At 49.3% G+C, this 16,011-nt stretch overlaps 8 non-coding genes across 8 annotated transcripts; 3 read left to right on the top strand and 5 right to left on the bottom strand.

Moving 5' to 3' along the window:
* Nucleotides 1-213: 213 nt before the first annotated feature.
* TRNAP-AGG (transfer RNA proline (anticodon AGG)) lies at nt 214-285 on the bottom strand. The gene has a single exon. It is a non-coding gene; the product is annotated as a tRNA-Pro (tRNA).
* Nucleotides 286-2,691: 2,406 nt separating this feature from the next.
* Nucleotides 2,692-2,763, bottom strand: TRNAP-CGG (transfer RNA proline (anticodon CGG)). Its single transcript has one exon. It is a non-coding gene; the product is annotated as a tRNA-Pro (tRNA).
* Nucleotides 2,764-5,718: 2,955 nt separating this feature from the next.
* On the bottom strand, nt 5,719-5,790 carry TRNAP-CGG (transfer RNA proline (anticodon CGG)). The gene has a single exon. It is a non-coding gene; the product is annotated as a tRNA-Pro (tRNA).
* Nucleotides 5,791-6,669: 879 nt separating this feature from the next.
* On the top strand, nt 6,670-6,741 carry TRNAP-AGG (transfer RNA proline (anticodon AGG)). The gene has a single exon. It is a non-coding gene; the product is annotated as a tRNA-Pro (tRNA).
* Nucleotides 6,742-8,154: 1,413 nt separating this feature from the next.
* On the bottom strand, nt 8,155-8,226 carry TRNAP-AGG (transfer RNA proline (anticodon AGG)). The gene has a single exon. It is a non-coding gene; the product is annotated as a tRNA-Pro (tRNA).
* Nucleotides 8,227-11,168: 2,942 nt separating this feature from the next.
* On the top strand, nt 11,169-11,240 carry TRNAP-AGG (transfer RNA proline (anticodon AGG)). Its single transcript has one exon. It is a non-coding gene; the product is annotated as a tRNA-Pro (tRNA).
* Nucleotides 11,241-12,456: 1,216 nt separating this feature from the next.
* TRNAP-UGG (transfer RNA proline (anticodon UGG)) lies at nt 12,457-12,528 on the bottom strand. Its single transcript has one exon. It is a non-coding gene; the product is annotated as a tRNA-Pro (tRNA).
* Nucleotides 12,529-14,368: 1,840 nt separating this feature from the next.
* Nucleotides 14,369-14,440, top strand: TRNAP-AGG (transfer RNA proline (anticodon AGG)). Its single transcript has one exon. It is a non-coding gene; the product is annotated as a tRNA-Pro (tRNA).
* The last annotated feature ends 1,571 nt before the right edge of the window (nt 14,441-16,011 follow it).

Raw genomic sequence — 16,011 nt, 5'->3', positions numbered from 1 at the left:
ACATTCACATAAAATATGGGGAAAAGGAGTGAAAACGTTCATCATATAGGGTGCTGCTTTATACCTGAAGTCGGCAATTCTAGGACACTGCAGCAAACATACCTTCGGATGTACCATAGCGAAGCTAAGAACATCCCAGGAAGTATGATGTTGACAATGACAGAGGTCGATATGAAGGAAGAACTGCCAGCAGTACCATCAACAGCAATAACTGGGCTCGTCCGGGATTTGAACCCGGGACCTCTCGCACCCTAAGCGAAAATCATACCCCTAGACCAACGAGCCGATATAACGTACAGTAACGTCCCAATTCCGCTCCGCGCCGTTACTTTCACATTGCACGGTGTACGGCTTCGAGCACACTAGCCACACCCACCATCGTCTCACAAGGCTAACCCGTAAAGCGCTAGCTACAGACTGTCGTGAGGGAGCTCTAGCAGCCCTAGTAGTCGAGCACGGCCGTGACAATCGGGTTGCAATGACGTGCAAGCTTCACATATTTGTGGCATTGCATGTGCAGGGGCCGTTAGGACAGACGGCTAGACCAGCAAACGGGCAAAGACAGAGGAAGGCATGGCCGGTCATGTCCAGTCTTGAGCGGGACGGGACGTGACGGGCGGGGCGGGACGGGCAGCAAGACCGAAGGAATTCTACTTTTAGCTGTACTCTGCTCCTTCTTCGTCATCCTTTCCCCTGCCTCGTACTCTGTTGTCTGCCTTCCGCTCCTATCGCCAGTCCCTGTATCTCTTCGCTTTGCCCGAAGTTCTCTGTCGTCTATGTTCGCGGGTCATCCGCCGCGCACACGCTTTCTTTCTGCCCTGCGCGTTGTTTCGCACGCTGATCACGTTCGTCGTAAGATGATGCGGCCAGCTACAATCCTTACGACCAGGAATAACGCTAGTTCTTTGATATTTCATACTGTTTAGTATGCAAAGCGAATCTTGGCTAAACAAATCTAGGAAAAGCACCGATCTGAGAGACATTGGAAAAGCACCGTGTCACCGCTGATCTGTGACGTCAGCACTGGTATAGTACAGTTTGTAGTATATTTTTGGCACCTGCTTCAGACTATTCTGATTAAAACCAAACTTTATAATATGATATATATATATATATATATATATATATATATATATATATATATATAAGATACGGCCAAACTTCGTTTGGCCGTAACTTGGCCTTGGCCAAATTACGTAACTTGTAACCAAGTAACCAAGTAACCAAGTAACTTGGCCAAACTTCGTTTGGCCGTATCTTATGGTTCAATATGCTCATACAGCGAAGCGTCTGTTCTGAATAAAATTATGTGAACAGAAGTGCTCGAATGGTGATATCCAGGTTTACTAAGTTTTACTAAGCTTTGTTTAGTTAAGTTAAGGCCACTAAGTTAAGTGATACTAAGTTTTCAGTTTCTTTTGGCTGGGATAGCAAGTTGCAGTACGACCTGGTCTGTTGAAATTTGTTTACATTTTCGCAATTTTGTCACCAGTTGGTTTGCAAAAGAGTCAGTTTTTGTCACCGATCATTTCCAGTAAGTCAGAAGCTTTTCACCCCTGTCCTTGGGCAGGGGTGACACTTGTGGGCCGTCATTTTGACCCGAGACTGCCAACCGTGACCGTTAAGAGACCATCAGAGCCATGACCTCCGGCACTGTGTTGTTGTGCATGGCGCTGCGATGGCTTCGCCTAATTGTATGGTGATTTATGGAGCCAAACGACTTTCATCAGTTCCCCAATAGATTGACGTATATTTTAACTTTAACTTAATTTTTCACCTGGTTAGGCGGATAGGGCAGAGCTCTCTGTCCTCTCTCCTGTATGGAGCCAAGGGACCTTCACCTGTCCGCTAATGGATTGACGTATATTCTTACATTAACTTAACCATTTTTCACTTTGTTAGACGTGTAGTCCAGAGCTGTCTGCACCCTGCCCTGCCAAGGAATCGAGCGAAAGAGCAAAGCGTGGCAGGACAAGCAGCACGTAAAGCCCGGAGCACGACACAAGGCAGGTAAGCAGGCAGGCAGAACCGGCGATAGGACAGAACAAAGTTCAGGACAGGACATGTCGGAACAGGCAACGTTCGTATAGGCAACGGTTTCAGACGCAGTCGGCCTACTTTTAAAATATTTTTGGTGGGCTTTCACCTGATCCAAGGTCACCTTGCCCTGGATAGCGAACGTTAACGACCGCGGGGTATCGAATGGAGAAGGTTTGGTGTCGATCGGTGCCTTAGGATCAGAGCGTGAGACTGTCGACAGGTCTGGTCAGCTGTTTAGTCCCGCCACGTTTGGGATGTTTCAGTCAGTGTGTTGGCCTAGGGGCATGATTCTCGCTTAGGGCCCGAGAGGTCACGGGTTCAAATCCCGGACGAGCTCGGTTGTTCACATTAAGGACACCCGCGCACTGCTTTGGAGCGTAGAAGCACATATGGGTTTCCGTGCTTTTCTGCACCTCGTCACTGTGAGTTCGATCAATGTGACGAGGCAACAATAAGTGGAAAGTGGACAACAGGCTGCATACCTCTTTAACGCTTTTTATAGCGCCTGAAGTCAGAGGACATGAGGACTGCATGACTACATTGACTAGCGTTTCAACAATGGGCTGTCAGGTGAAGACACCATCGAACTCATAAGTCCTCCTCACGCTAAGCCTTGTTCCGATTATACGAGTACCTTTGGTAGCAATAGCAGGGCTCGTCCGGGATTTGAACCCGGGACCTCTCGCACCCGAAGCGAGAATCATACCCCTAGACCAACGAGCCGATAACTCGCGCCGTAGTGCCCCAATTCCGCTCCGCACCATTACTTTCACATCGCACGGTGTACGGCTCCAAGCATATCAGCCACACCTACCATCGTCTCAAAAGGTTATCCCGTACAGACATAAACGTAACGTCCTGATTTCGTGCCGCGCCGTTACTTTCACATCGCGAGTCGACAGCTCCGGGACCACTATCCGATCCCAGTGCCGTCTCAAAGGCTCACAACATAAGGCACTGGTTATTAGCGCGGTCATTTTATTGTAAACAAGTTTGTAAACCGATAACCGATGCATTTAAAGAACTGAGACAGGACGGGCAGAAGGTCACGACTGATAGCCCAGAGTAGAACAACGCACAGGCCAGAACGAAAGGATGTGCACGGCAGATGACCTACAAGGATAGACGGCAGAGGACCCGAGGGAAAGCGTAGAGATGCAAAGGCTGAAGATAGAAGCGAAAGACAGAGAACAGAGTACGAGACAGAGGAAAGGAGAGAGGAGAAGAAGCAGAGGACATATTAAGGCAGTATGCCCTCCGTTTTGTACGCCCGTCCCGCTCCGTAACTCTAAGGGCGGGACATGACCGGTGAGGCATTGTTCTCTGGTTTGGCCCTTTGTTGTTCCCACCTTTTTCCTATCGGTTCCTCCACATGTATCGCCACAAATACTTTGAAGCCTGGACGTCAATGAAACCCCAATTGTTAAAGCTAAGCTCTGCTACTGGGGCTACTAGAGCTCCCTCACGACAGTCTGTAGACAGCGCTTTACGGGATAACCTTGTGAGAGGATGATGGGTGTCATTACTGTGCTAGGAGCACTACAACCTTCGATGTAAGAGTAACGGAGCGGGCCAGAATTGGGACGTTGCAACAATTGCCAATTGGGGACGTTACACTGTGCTTTGTCGCCTCGTTGGTCTAGGGGTATGATTCCCCCCTTGGGTGCGAGAGGTCTCGGGTTCAAATCCCGAACGAGCCCGGTTATTGCTACCATAGGTACTCGTATAAGTCAAACAAGTCCTAGCGTGAGAACGAGGGATGAGTTAGCTTATGAGTTCGCTTGCATCATCGCGTGACAGTCTATTTAAGGGCACAGAGCAATACAAAGGGCCGGTTAAGACCAACGACAGTGCTGAACGGAGTTCAGGACAGGACATGGCGGAACAGGCAACGGTTGTACAGGCAAAGGTTCCGGACACACGGTCCACATGCCTTTTAGTATTGTTGATGACCTTTCACCCAATTCCAGGTCACCTTCCTGTGGATAGGATAGTTTATCAACCAGTGGCATCGAATGAAGAGAGTCTGGTGTCGATCGGTGCCATGAGCTCGGAGCATGGGATCGCTAACAGGTCTGGTCGACTGTTTTGTCCTGCCACGTTTGAAATATTTTGCTCAGGCCGTTGGCGTAGGGGTATGATTGTCGCTTCGGATGCGAGAGGTGACGGGTTAGGTCCCGAACGACCCCGGTCGATAGTGGCAAAGATATCCGCATACTTTTTAGAAAAGTAGAAGCGCAGATGGTTTTTCGAGTCGTTCTACGCTTCGTCACTGTGAGTTTGATTTATGTGAGTAGGCAACCATAGGTGAAAAGTGCGCAATATGCAGCATACTGCCCTTGCCATTTTTTAATACCACCTGTTTGCAGAGTACACGAGTTTGTCGGTTGTAATGACTGGCATTTAAATACTGGACTATCAAGCGATGATGCAAGCGAACTCATAACCCCTTCTCACACTAGGACTTGTTCGACTTATACGAGCACCTATGGTAGCAATAATGGGCTCGTCCGGGATTTGAACCCGGGACCTCTCGCACCCTAAGCAAGAATCACACCCCTAGACCAACGACACTTGTAGGCCGTTATTTTGGCCTGAGACCGCCAAACGTGACCGTTGAGGGATCACCAGAGCCATGGCCTCCGGCACTGCGTTGTTGTGCATTGCGTTGCGATGGCTTCGCCTCATTGTATGGTGATGTATGGAGCTAAATGACTTTCACCTATTCCCCAATGGATTGCCGTATATTTTAACTTTAACCTAACACTTTTTCACCTCGTTAGGCGGATAGGGCAGAGCTCCCTGTCCTCTCTCCTGTGTGGAGCCAAGTGACCTTCACCTGTTCCCTAATGGATTGACGCATGTTTTCACATTAACTTCACCATTTTTCACCTTGTTAGACGTGTAGTCCAGAGCCGTCTGCACCCTGTTCTGCCAAAGAATCGGGCGAAAGAGCAAAGCGTGGCAGGACAATCAGCACGTAAAGCCCAGAGCGGGATACCAGGCAGGACAGAACCGACGATAGGGCAGAACGAAGTTCAGGACAGGACATGACGGAACAGGCAACGTTCGTGTAGGCAACGGTTTCAGACACAGTCTGCCCAGGTTTTAAATACTTTTGGTGGGCTTTCGCCTAATCCAAGTTCATCTCACCCTGGATAGCAAACGTTATCGCCCAAACGGTATCGAATGGAAAGGGTTTGGTGTCGATCGGTGCCTTAGGCTCGGAACATGAGACTGTCGACAGGTCTGGTCAGCTATTTAGTCCCGCCACGTTTAAGCTGTTGCGGTCAGTGCGTTGGCCTGGGGGTATGATTCCCGCTTAGGATCCGAGAGGTCACGGGTTCAAATCCCGGACGAGCTCGGTTGTTGGCATTGAGGACACCCGCGCACTGCTTTGGAGCGTAGAAGCACATATGGGTTTCCGTGCTTTTCTGCACCTCGTCACTGTGAGTTCGATCAATGTGACGAGGCAACAATAAGTGGAACGTGGACAACAGGCTGCATACCTCTTTAACGCTTTTTATAGCGCCTTAAGTCAGAGGACATGAGGACTGCATGACTACATTGACTAGCGTTTCAACAATGGGCTGTCAGGTGAAGACACCATCGAACTCATAAGTCTTCCTTACGCTAAGCCTTGTTCCGTTTACACGAGTACCTTTGGTAGCAATAGCTGGGCTCGTCCGGGATTTGAACCCGGGACCTCTCGCACCCGAAGCGAGAATCATACCCCTAGACCAACGAGCCGATAACTCGCGCCGTAATGCCGCAATTCCGCTCCGCACCATTACTTTCACATCGCACGGTGTACGACTCCAAGCATACCAGCCACACCTACCATCGTCTCACAAGGTTATGCCGTACAGACTTAAGCGTAACGTCCTGGTTTCGTGCCGCGCCGCTACTTTCACACCGCAGTTCGACAGCTCCGGGCCCACTGTCCGCTCTCAGTACCGTCTCAAAGGCTCACAACATAAGGCACTGGTTATTAGCGCGGCCATTTTATTGTAAACGAGTTGGTAAACCGATAACCGATGCATTTAAAGAACTGAGACAGGACGGGCAGAAGGTCACGACTGATAGCCCAGAGTAGAACAACGCACAGGCCAGAACGAAAGGATGTGCACGGCAGATGACCTGCAAGGATAGACGGCAGAGGACCCGAGATAAAGCGTAGAGATGCAAAGGCTGAAGATAGAAGCGAAAGACAGAGAACAGAGTACGAGACAGAGGAAAGGAGAGAGGAAAAGAAGCAGAGGACATATTAAGGCAGAATCCCTTCCATTTTGTACGCCCGTCCCGCTCCGTACCTCTAAGGGCGGGACATGACCGGTCATGCATTGTTCTCTGGTTTGCCCCTTTGTTGTTCCCGCCTTTTTCCGAACGGTTCCTCCACATGTATCGCCACAAATATTTTGAAGCCTGGACGTCAATGAAACCCCAATTGTCAAAGCCAAGCTCTGCTACTGGGGCTACTAGAGCTCCCTCACGACAGTCTGTAAACAGCGCTTTACGGGATAACTTGTGAGAGGATGGTGGGTGGCATTACTGTGCTAGGAGCACTACAACCTTTGATGTAAAAGTAACGGAGCGGGCCAGAATTGGGACGTTGCAACAATGACCACCGGCTCGTTGGTCTAGGGGTATGATTCTCGCTTAGGGTGCGAGAGGTCCCGGGTTCAAATCCCGGACGAGCCCGGTTATTGCCGCCATAGATGCTCGTCACAGGTACTTCAACGCTTAAGGATGCTCCCATGCTGTTCTGACCAGAGTCTTGTGTCATGACCGGATGAGACGGTACGAAATGCGAACAGTGGCATCGGAGATATCGACTCACCATGTGAAAATAACGGCGCGGCCCGCAACTAGGACATTTCAGAAGTTGCTGACGGATCATTCGTCAGGGGCATGATTTTCGAGAGGTGCCAGTTTCAGGTCTCAGAGGAGCCCGCTGCGCTTCCAGAACACGCTGAATTACAGTACACCTCGCAGTTAAACGCGAGTTGGGGCCAAAAAGTGCCGGACCCTAGTCACGACCACTCCAACTGCTGCCACCTGTACCTGTGAACCTTGAGCTGAAAAGCCATGTTTTGCGGAGGGCATAAACGTATATGATGCTGCTACTGCTGATGACTTTTGATTACTTCATGGGAGGTCCTATAAGTTTCATAAGTGTTCAACTACCCTACACTTTTAGGGACGATGTGGGCTTTAGGGCGCGCAAACTAGGTCAGGCACCTGCCACCTAAATGCTCTACTTTGTTTTTATGTCAAATTGCAGACGATGTTGGAGCACGAGACGGTCTAAACTCACGTTGCCAACAGAGAACCAGATATATCGCAACATTGAGCGCTATGGTGGTCACGACGAAAATAAATGTAATTAAGGGGAATTTTCCACATTTTAGGATGTTGAGGCAAGCATTAGATGTCATGACACAAGCCCAGTTATAATCATTGGCACGCTTGTAAGTGGAATAAACTGTTCTAAATAACACAAATTCTGTTTTGTGAGCATGATTCCCTATACGTCATTGCTTGATTACGCCATGGTACCTTGCACAACAATGATTCAGGGCCAATACACGGCCGTTACATCTAGAAATGACACTCACAAACACCAGATATAAGCCACTCGACAGCTACATTTTTCTTGGCCTTGATTGCCACATGGCCAATGAAATGACGGGATTTGAATGACCTTACACCATCATGGTTGCCTGGGTGAACTTGGAATAGTCTTTCCGAAACAGTTTGCACATCTTCGCGAAGGTGTATCTCAGAAACTAGATAGGTTCAGGTCTTAAGGAAGGCAGGGGTATGAACTGCACCTACTGAACTCCAAGATAGCTACTTCAGTTCATAACTTCATACAAATGTGGGACATTCACTTAAGCCCAGTGCAGTGATCCAACTCGCTCCCATGGTCCCATATATTTTCACGCCCGAGTGTTTGAACAAGCTTGCAGTTCGTGGGCAGTAGGACAGTGCTTAACACTGTCCTGCTCGCATCAAATTACACCTACAGCGGAGAAGCACAAAGTCCCCCACATGGACTCATAGTCATTGATGTGATGTAATGACTAGTGATAAACTGCCTTAGCAATAACTGGGCTCGTCCGGGATTTGAACCCGGGACCTCTCGCACCCTAAGCGAGAATCATACCCCTAGACCAACGAGCCGGCAGTGTGTGCACAAGCGCTCCAATTTTGGCTCGCGCCGTTACTTTCATTTCGTACTTGGTGCGGCTTCGCCCACACTGGCCACACCCTGCCTAGCTCCGCTCGCCTGTCTGGCCCTGGTGTTCGGTCCCGTCCAAGACGGAGTAGGGCTGGCCGTCCTGTCCGGGCTGGCAACCCTCTTCACGCCTGGTCCTGCCATTTTGTTTGCCATTCTGTCTCTTCACTCTCAATGGGTTCCCCATCCTCCTATTTCCAAGCGTCCTCCACCACTTGGGTCAGGGGTCAGGGATGCAAATACGAAGAATGGTAGCAAAAAGAAGAGAACAAAACACGGGCAAGACGAAAGGAAACGGTACAGAATAAGGCCTGATCCTTCTTCTTCTGCCTGCCATGTCCTCCTGTCCTTCTCAGTCTTGTGCTGTGCAGGGTGGGACCGGAACGGTGTCAAAAGATGGACGGGCGGAACAAGAACCGCTTTGCCTTGTTCTGCCGCGTGATATCTCTCTGGTCCTATCCTCTGTCTTTCCTCCCTGGACTGTGTCCCACCCAATAGTCCACGTAGCATATCCAGTCGTTTGAGATGTGAAGATGAGATAATCTGTCCTGTCATAAGTACTCTTCCCTCCTTCTGCACTGCTCATTTTCTCTGCCGAAGCCCGACCTCCGTCCTGCTCTGTTCTTCGTCCAGCGCCGTCCCTGTGCAGTTCTGTTTTCTTTTCCGTGCTGTGTCCTGCCCTCTCTTCCATTCTACCCAGTCGCTGTTCATTTCCTCTCATGTGTCCTACTTACTGCGCTGTCTGCTGCCCATCCTGCAACAGCTCTTGCTCTGTGCTGCCGCCTCGTCCTCGAGCAGGACAGAGGCCAGGTTTGCACCCTAAGTGAGAATTATACCCCTAGACCAAGGAGCCGATCAAGATATTACGTAACGTGCCAGTTGTTAACCGCACCTATGCTTTCACGTGATGAGTCGACAGCTCCGGGCCCACTGGTCACACCCGCCATCGTCTCACAAGGCTGTCCCGTAAAGCGCTGGCTACAGACTGCCGTGAGGGAGCAGAACCTCAGTGTCCGAGTTTAGCCGTGATCATTGAGGTTGCATTGACGTGCAAACTTCGAATTATTTATCGCGATGCATGTGGAGGAGCCGTTAGGTCAGAAGGCTGGGCCAGCAAAAGGGCGAAACAACAGAACAAGGCGCGGTCTTGGCCCCCTGGGCGAGACAGACGGAACAAGAGAGGATACAAGACAGAAGGAATTCTGTTTTCATCTGTTCTCTGTCCTGCCTCCTTCGTCGCTTTTTCTTCGTCTTCACATTCTATCCTCAGTCCTTGGCCTTTTCCCCTAGTCATCTGCTCTTTGTCCTGCGTTGACGTCTGCCGTGCTCACTCTTCCGTTCTGCCCTGTGCGTTGTTCCTTCTCGAGCTATCAGTCGCATCCTCCTGGCCTGTCTTGTGTCACTCCTTTTCTACATCGATTTCGGTTTACCTTTTTTGTCCCAAGCCGACGACGCTTATAACCAATGCCTTATGTTATGCCCTGTGTTATTTTAGACGGTCATGCGTGTGGACGGTGAGCCCGGACCTGTCCACTCGAGATGTTAAAGTAACGTTGCAGTCGACAACTAGGACGTCGCAACGCGCTTCATCGGCTCCTTGGTCTAGGGGTATGATTCCCGCTTTGGGTGCGAGAGGTCCCGGGTTCAAATCCCGGACGAGCCCAAGTATTGCTATCAAAGGGTGTCTCTTCCTCCACACCAAGACAACAAACGCGGGAACGAGTAGGCACGAAACCGGGTCCGCGATTTACGTTGATCGGGGCCCCTGCAACAATGAGGAACCCTGTGACGGTTAGGGCCCATAAGGAATTTCCCGTCTCCTGGCAACATTTTATACTGCAACTTATCTAAATGTCCGAAAACCAAGCGCCTTTGCACCGACTGGGGGCTCCCTGAGTCGATGACGGACTATGCATTGATTAGGCGCCATCAGTACCGAACAGCCAACTCCATGTTCGTCATAGCCCGAGGGCTCAATTCTGTCAAAGGGACGGGGCCGAGACGCTCGAATTATACTAGTCGGGGCTCCGTAATCAAGAAGGCTGTGATCTTCGATGTCGGTCTTAGTTCAGAGTCATAGTCCATAGTTCATTTTATTATCGAATCATTCCAACAAATGGCTCTTCAGTGAAGTATCGCTAAGTAAGGAATGCGTAATCGGTAAAACTAGATTTTAAAGATGAGTCGATCGTTCACTTCCTGGATCCCTCGTAAACCAGTCAATTAACCATCTACGAAATTTTGCCACGACACGATACGACTGATAAAGCAATGTGGAACAACGTACAGGACGGAATAAAGGGTGTGCACGTCAGACGACCTGGGGGCATAGACGGCAGAGGACCCCGGGCAAAGTGCAGGGATGCAAAGACTGACAATAGGAGCGGAAGAGAGAGAGAGAGAGAGAGAGAGAGAGAGAGAGAGAGAGAGAGAGAGAGAGAGAGAGAGAGAGAGAGAGAGAGAGAGAGGAGAGAGAGAGAGAGAGAGAGAGAGAGAGAGAGAGAGGAATCAGGGGAAATGAAAAAGGAGAAGGAGCAAAGATTAAGCGGAGAGAAGATTACAACAGGATCCGTTCTGTCTTGTGTGCCCGTCCCGTCCGTCTCGTCCCGTCTCGTTCCGCTCAGGACTGGACATGACTGGCCATGCCTTGTTCTGCCTTTTGCCCTCTTGCTGGTCCTGCCTTCTGCCCTGACAGTTCGTCCACATGCATCGCCACAACTTATTTGCAGCTGGCACGTCAATGCAACGCCAATGGTCACGGTCAAGCTCGGCTACTGGGGCTACTACAACTCCCTCACGACAGTATGTAGTCAGCCTTTACGGAATAACTTTGTGAGACGAAAGTAATGGCGCTACCCAAAATTGGAACCTTACGCAACGCTTTATCGGCTCGTTGGTCTAGGGGTATGATTCTCGCTTAGGGTGCGAGAGGTCCCGGGTTCAAATCCCGGACGAGCCCGGCTATTGCCGTCACAGGTACTGGTCTGTTACCACAACGCTCAAGGCTGACTATGCTCCAATGCTGCCCTAACCAGAACCATGTGTTATGACCTTGTGAGACGGTATTGTACTCAACCTGAGTGTGATTTGTCTAAAAATAGTCATAGTCTATGTAGAGGAATCCATACGACCTATTCGTTTGAGATACAATGAACACCCTCGAGGCGCTAAAACAACAGGGAATACCCCCTTCGATGACCATTTTTTGGCACCACACGCTCAGGGTGAAATCGAGGGAAGTATGGACCCTATGCCCCTTTCAAAGCACAAAGTCATCTACAGAGCACAGGACTACCCAGAGAGGAAAATAAGTGAATATATTCTATTAAGAAATCGGCGACCAAATTTTGGCTTACAGAGCTCATCATGGCCGATTATGTGAACCTGATATGTACCTTTATGTGTGATGTGTGCTAGTATAAAATCGTTTACATGTGTAAGTGATGTCTGACGCATGATGTGCGATGCCTGTTCATTTGAAATCGCTTGCATATATAATTGAGGCAAGATGTGTGATGCCTGTTTACTTCAACTCGCTTGCACTTTTGAATGAAGCGTGATGCGTGATGACTGCTTGCTTGAATTCGTTTCCATGCCCACGTATGTTCGCGCATTCTAGTACTTAGATAGGAACTGTATCGTGGTAATGGCTGGAAATTGCTTTGTTTAATCCCCTGAAAGTTGGTGTCCTGCAAAAACTGTGGCTTGCTGTTCAAAAAAAAAAACTGAACAAATTGAGTAGGATCATCGGCAGGCAATTTTGAATTCACTTCTGCCATTGTTTCAATAACAGCATGTTGCCGAAATATGAAACCAACTTTATCTCCATTCTCCTGGTTTTCTCCGAGCAATAAGGCTAATACTGCTATCTGATTTATAGGAATTACAGCTTCTCAAAACGTCTTAATTGCTTTCTGTGGTCATGTTATGTTGCACGATGTTCAGGGAAAGAAACTGATTCAGGTAGCCATTTGTCTTCCAATTCGAAAGGCCCCAATGATCCTGATCAAGAGGCGTTTGTACAGAACGGGCTGGAGATAAATTGTCCATCTAACATAACAGGCCTTCTTGCTTACTCCTTCATCAGACATAGACACTTCTCGCTAATTCGCGACACTTTCCGCTAGCAGTGATTGGCATAAACACAACGACATGCATGAATTATAACAGCAGCTGGGCTCGTCCGGGACTTGAACCCGGGACCTCTCGCACCCAAAGCGAGAATCATACCCCTAGACCAACGAGCCGACAATACTTCGGAACACATCCTAATTCCGGCCCCTGCCATTACGTTCGCATGTTGCAGGCATCCGTTGACAGTGCACTGACCACATCTACCGACGCACAAGCTCGTGACGTGCGCTAGCTACCAACTGCCGCCGGAGAGTAAAGCACAGGGAGCGGAGCTTCGCCATGACCGTTGGACTTGTGGTGACAACTGTATGACAATGGATGGGATCATGTGACTTCAGTAAGAGCTTCTCCCTTCATGACCTCGTTAGAAGGATAGGCGAAAGCGGTCTGCCCTCAGTGCTACCAAAGAGCAGGGGACATGGCAGAGCAAGGTGTGGCAGGAATGAAAAAGACAGAGTAGAACAGAAGCGCGTGGGGGCAGGGCACCACAAGGAAAAGTACAGGACGGAGTGCGGATTGGAAAAATAACAAAACATCATGCTATTCGATTACACGAGACCTGCTAGCTATTAGTCAGGTGCTTAAAGTGTGCAATGGCCTTCATCATAAAACCTGGTTGATGCAATTCAAAAGCTACTAGTAACTGTTGATTGATCGATATCCTTATTGAAAGGTGTTATGGAAAACAATAAGCATAAATCCCCGCATTATTTTTTGAAAGAATGTGAAAATTACACCACTCACCTACTCAACACTAACTGACGAACGAATCAAAACAACCAGTGTGTATTGCTTTAGGACTTCAAAAAGTAAGGTGCCAAAATGTGACATGACGAAGAAGTACCTAACGACGAAGTAAAAATACCTCCGGTGTGAAATGCCACAGGTTTTTGAAAACTGACGGCACATCGTGGCCTGTTAAAGCAAATCCGATTTTTGGAATACTTCAGGTTTGATGCGGCTAACTTGGTTATGGTTTCTTGTTAGTTGCGCTCGCGTGAAAAGGGCTAACAAAGCGCAGAAGCTCCAGGACACCCACATGTGCTTATAGGCATAAAGGGAGCAGTCTTATGGCTCTGACACCAAGAACCGGGCTCGTCCGGGATTTGAACCCGGGGCCTCTCGCACCCGAAACAAGAATCACACCCCAGACCAACGTGCACCATACAGATTCCGTGACGTCCTGGTTGCGTGCCACGCTGTTGCTTTCACATCGCGAGTTGATGGCTCCGGGCCCACTGTCTGTACCCAGTACCGTCTCAAACGATCAAAACACAAGGCACTGGTTATTAGTGCGGTAATGTTGTATGAACAAATTGGTAAACCGAAAACTAATGAATAAAAAGGACTGGGGCAGGACAGGGTAGGTCCCGACTGATAGGCCAGGGTAGAACAATGTCAAGGGCAGAACGAAAGGTGGTGTACGGCAGACGACCTGCAAAGATAGACGGCAGAGAACTCCGGGCAAAACGCAGAGATGGAAGTACTGACAATAGGAGCGAAAGAAAGAAACCAGATTATGAGGCAGGGGAACGGAAAAAGGAGAAAAAGCAGAAAGCAAGAAGGCGCAGATTAAAGCGGGATCCATTCTGTCTTGTATGCCCTACTTGTCTCGTTCCGCTCAGGACGGGACATGACCGGCCATGTCCTGTTCTGTCTTTTGCCCTTTTGCTGGCCCTGCCTTCTGTCCTAGCGGTTCCTCTACATGCGATGTCACAGCTTATTTGCAGCTTGCATGTCAATGCGACCCCAATGGCCACAGCCAAGCTCCATTAGCAGGCCTACTAGAGCCCTCTCACGGCAGCGTGGAGCCAGTGCTCTAAGGGATAGCACTGGCTACATGTTAGCCTTGTGAGACGATGGTGGGTGTGGCTAGCGTGCTCGCAGCCGTACGCCGTGCGATGTGAAAGTAATGGCGCGGCTCAGAATTAGGACGTTACGGCGCACCACATCGGCTCGTTGGTCTAGGGGTATGATTCTCGCTTAGGGTGCGAGAGGTCCCGGGTTCAAATCCCGGACGAGCCCGGTTATTGCCGTCACAGGTACTCGCCTACTACTTCAACGCTCAAGAGTAGCGATGCTTCGATGCTGTCCTAACCAGAGCATTGGGTTTGCCAACTTGTGAGACGGTACTGGGTGCGAACAGCGGGCCCGGAGCTGTCGACTCGCGATGTGAAAGTAACATTGTGGCATCGTGGCAAAGTAACATCGTGGCATCGTGGCAAAGTAACATCGTGGCTCTCAGTCAGAACGTTACAGAAGTTGTCGGCTCATTGGTCCAGGAATATCCATTCTCGCTTCGGGTGCGAGAGGTCCCAGTTTCAGATCCCGGACGAGCCCAATTATTGCTATCATTGGCACTACCGGTATTCGTTTTTTCCCATCGATCTCTATCATTGTTATCACGTTGGAACAATGTAGTTTATGACTGTACTTCTTAGGATCTTCTTCGCTTTACTATGGTATATTCGAAGGAATGTATGCTGTGCGGTGTGGGCACCCAAGGAATTTATGTTTTGCTGGGGCCTATGAAGGTTGATCTACTGTGAGTCGGTACTGAGTAGGATTTTCAGCAAGCTCTTTGCTGAAGCGAACTGTAGAAATAATGGTGTTGTATGGAATTACGCTTTCAAACGAACGTGGGTAGCTTTTCATTTGCATCAACAGTGTGTTGTGCCGTTGCATGCTCTAAGCTATTTTCTGATAGCTAGGAAACTGTGATGAAAAGAATAGCATGATGTTTTCTTTTCTTGTTTAATTCTGTACTCCGTCTTGAACTGTGATTTGTGCTGTCCGTTCATGCGCTTTCCTGTATACTGTTCCGTCATGTCCTCTTCTGTCGTCCGTTCTGCCCTGTTGTCGGTGCTGACCTGCCCGGTGTCTTGCTCTGTGCTTCATGTGCTGCTTGTCTCTCCACTTCTTGCTCTGTTAGGTCGCCCGCCCTGGTATTTGGCATGACACAGGACAGACAGTTCATGTCTAACCGTCTAACATAGAAAAGAGGGTGAACTTAAAAAGTGAAGGTTCCTTAGTTTAGAAAGAAAAGCTTTTTTTGTGATTTAGTCTCATGCATCACCTTCCATATCAAAACAAGTTTGGCGGTCTCGCCGAAGTTCTGTTCCTTGAGTTATGTTCCACTGCGACAGCCTGTAGCCAGCGTTTTGCGTCACGAGCTCATGCAACGGCGGCTGTGGCCAATGCACCGACAGCTGTTTTCCGCACGGTGTGAACGTAATGGCAGAGATCGGCATTGAGACATTCATATAAGTATCGTCGATTCGTTCGTCTAGGTGCATGATTCTCACTTAGGGAGCCCAAATCGTGCCGTCCAGTTCAATGTATAATTTTGTCTCTGCTCTTACGCCAAACAATGATGCGGATGGATTTCCTTGCCGCACAATGCTGTGGCACGGCCGCTTCGAGCCTGTGTTGACACTCGTTGGGAAATTGCCAGCTGACCTTTCCATTTCAGTGGGGTCAGAGAATGTCGCTGCGCAGGACGGATAGACAGCTCCGCTGGATTATGAGTCAAGCATCTTTCTCCTAGACCACAGAGGTGATTTAGTCTTATGCCTTCTGTCCTAGCTTGTCCTCTG

Source organism: Pollicipes pollicipes, unplaced genomic scaffold, assembly GCF_011947565.3.
Source record: "Pollicipes pollicipes isolate AB1234 unplaced genomic scaffold, Ppol_2.1 Scaffold_6138;HRSCAF=7277_pilon_pilon_pilon, whole genome shotgun sequence".
In the NCBI taxonomy this organism is placed as follows: domain Eukaryota; kingdom Metazoa; phylum Arthropoda; class Thecostraca; order Pollicipedomorpha; family Pollicipedidae; genus Pollicipes; species Pollicipes pollicipes.
This window is presented reverse-complemented; position numbering and strand designations above follow the sequence as displayed.